Source organism: Malania oleifera, chromosome 6, assembly GCF_029873635.1.
Source record: "Malania oleifera isolate guangnan ecotype guangnan chromosome 6, ASM2987363v1, whole genome shotgun sequence".
NCBI classification, from domain to species: Eukaryota; Viridiplantae; Streptophyta; class Magnoliopsida; order Santalales; family Ximeniaceae; genus Malania; species Malania oleifera.
Genome location: NC_080422.1, coordinates 109,606,682 through 109,610,352, shown reverse-complemented (window position 1 = coordinate 109,610,352; position 3,671 = coordinate 109,606,682).

Below are 3,671 nucleotides of genomic sequence, written 5' to 3'. Positions count from 1 at the left end.
TGATTATAGGATTATAGAGTATGAATGTCCGAATGATATAAAGTATGAAAGTTATGGGTATGGAAATTATAGTTTTACGTATATACACGTATTTTGGGAAAAGCTGGGCTTTTGGAATTTAGATAAACCCTAGAGATAAATATATTATTATTTTACAGCAGAGAATTATAGTTTATCCCATACAGCAGGGAAATACAATTTTTCCTATACAGATTATTATATTATGAATATCGCTTAAATTGTGTGGTATAAGAAATGATAGTTTTAAATATAGAGTTTATATACAGTATTTTACAGAGCCATGAAATTACAGTTTATTCAAAACCATGATATATAGTTTATATAGATTCATAATATTGCAATTTTATACAGATTCATAGTATTACAATTTTATATAGATTCATAGAATTGTAGTTTTATACAGAACCATGATATTACAGATTTATACAGAACCATGATATTACAAATTTATACAGAACCTTGATATTATAGATTTATACAGAATTATGGTATTACAGTTTATACAGAATCATGGTATTACAATTTATATAGAATCATGGTAACACAGTAATATTAATAAATAGTATTATATAGTATTAGAACCCTAATGGACAAGAGATTTACAGAGAGTACGGTACCGTTGCTGTACAGTTATAGTAGCACAACCACACTTTTAGATAAAGTGTTGGTAAATCAATCGATTCTACTAGAGAAGAGTAGAGGATCCCCCTGGAGTTCGAACCAGGTTGGGTAGGCCAATCGTACTCATAGAACTATTACAATTACAGATACAAATACATTTGAACTTAGCCTAGTAGGTCTGCCACAGTTAAGTCTAGCCTGTAACACCCCAACCTAGGTCTGCCAGAGAGCATTGTGTCTGTCTTCCTCCACTTGGACCATACAATAGGGGGGCAGACCTTATTGGACTAATGACTGGTCTCATAGACCAACACGTGTCATTTTCAGTGTGTTTTGTCCTCACTCACACACTTACTAAGAAAACTTCCTAGAAGGTCACCCATCCCAAGATTACTCCAAGCCAAGGACGCTTAACCGTGAAGTTCTTATGGGAAGGTTCTTGAAAAGAAAGGTGCACCTTGTTGATATGAGTTGTAACATTAATCTTTTTTAAGCCTTTCTTCCACGGGGTATCATATTCTCCCCCACTTACAGAACGCAACGTCCTCATTGCGAACCCACATTTACAAACCCAAGCGATGTGAATCTTATCCAACTTTTGGTTGGGTAATTGCTTTGATACCATTTTGTAACGCCCTAACATGGGTCTTTCAGGGAGCACCGTGTCTCTCCTCCTCCTCCCCCTGGACCAGACAACAGGGGGCGGGCCTTATCGGACTAATGACTGGTCCCACAAACCAACACGTGTCCTTTTCAGTGTGTTTTGTCCTCACTCATACACTTTTTGAGAAAACTTCCTAAAAGGTCACCCATCCCAAGATTACTCTAAGCCAAGCACGCTTAATAGTGGAATTCTTATGGGAAGGCTCCCGAAAAGAAAGGTGCACCTTGTTGATATGGGTAGTAATATTAATCCTTTTTAAGCCTTTCTTCCACGGGGTATCACACAGCCCATGGGCCGCACAACCCAATCATGCGGAATTAATTCATGATTACAGTTATCCATCTAGGGAAGTTTTCACAGTTATATATATACATAGATTCACGAAAGCAGAATTATTTATCATAATTAAAAGTATGTTCTAATAGGAAATGTGTATTTTAAATGACATAGGTGTGAGTTATGATATATATATAATGAGATGTCTTTTCAGCCACAATTGAATTAATAACTATGTATTGATTATTTAAAACTCATCTACCGCACACTGATATTAACTTATTACCACTTATTGAGAGGTGTCTCACCCCAAGAATTCAAACATTTCAGGAGATCCAGGTAGACAGGTAGAGCGAGCTCCGAGGTAGAGGAGGTTGTGGTACTATCCTAGTTTCAGGGTAAGTGTTTGAGCTGGGAGATATGTTTTTGTATAATCCATAGAGAATTTTATGGATTGTTGGGGATGTATATGGATATGTATAGAGGTTATAACACTCTAGTATTGTATATAAGGTTCGAGTATTTTACGTTTTCCGCTACAAAGATAGTAGGTATTTATGGATAGGTTTATCCTCGGTACCCCACTTTGGGTCTGGGATGACATTGTGGATGTTATTATCGGTATCAAAGTAATTTCATATTTTTAGCAGTATGAAAAAAAAAAAATTTATATAGCAGAATTTTCGGGTCATGACAAAATTGGTTACTTCTAAGAAGTTCAAGCATTGCTTAGACTTATTTCATGTCTCCAATTGATAGAAGGGAGACAAACCCAACCGAGCGATTCAAGTTCAAGGTGGAACATTTGGACATGTTTTTCAGGATTCTCCTAAAGGGCGTATAATCGCCAAGGTGGAGATTGTTGTTTATGGTATGACTCTTATACTTGGGGTTTATAAACAAAGGGAAGGAAAAACATATAGATGCTTCTTGGTGTGGTGTAGTAGTAGGGACTCGTTGACGAGTGTCTTGTGCTCGTCGATGAGTAGATATCGAGAGCCATAAATTCTCAAAGTTGAAGACTCGTCGACGAGAGGATAGACTAGTCAATGAGTGGACTTCTTTGGCTTGTCGATGAATCCCCTGTACTCGTCGACAAGTGCGCCTAGGTTGCGAGCAGTTTTTTGAATTTTGAATTTGAACGTTAGGGTGGTTGAGTAATTGGAGGGATACCTCAGAGAGACTGTTATAAATGTCATTTTAGGTGTGTCATTGCTTCTGTGGATGTACTTTGATATTTCCTTAGTAAAATTTTTGTGTCATTGCTTCCGTGAATGTAGGCTTTGTCGAACTACGTAAATCTTATTACTGTATTTGTTATTTTTTATTTACTGGTTGTGATTGATTTTCTTGTTGCTTTTTTATTCTGTTGTGCATCCTTTATCTGATCATTATTCACAACAATCATTAATTGTAATAAGAGAATTAGCTATAAGCCTAGAGGTAATCACGTGCTTTAAATCGTTAGTTATAACATCTTCATTTGATTCCATGTTAAGTGGTAAACTATAATATCTCTGTGGATAGTTAAAGACAACTCTGTAGTAGGAACTGATAAGATGGAGAATTAATAAAATACTTGAAAGACAGAAAAAACAACTTTATATAAAGGTTTTCAACTAATTGACGGTGTTTAAGTTTTGATTCATACAAAAAGAGTAAAAATAAAAAATATATATTGATACTCATGTACTTTCCTTTTCTTCATTAAAATTACTTAAAATCTATTGTTTAACCTACTATTGTCCATACTTGAAAACAAAAGTAAAAATTATTTATTTAATTATCTGATTACCAACCATTTAATTAAATTAAAATCTCTATTCACACCTTTTCAATCCACAAAAGCCAGTAGGTGAAATATTTTATTTCGTTAGCCCAAAAAAATAATTTTTTATCTTCACCAGACATGTGATTAATGAAACTAATTAGTTTAGTAGTGAATTAATAACACTTGTATAACCCAAAAAAAAAATAAAAATAAAAAATTCAATCCTTATATTTTATAATGAGGGCTGAAATAAAATTTTTTAAAACATACGGGGCCGCCGCCAGTTTTGACTTCAAGTGCGCGCTACCAGCCGCCAGT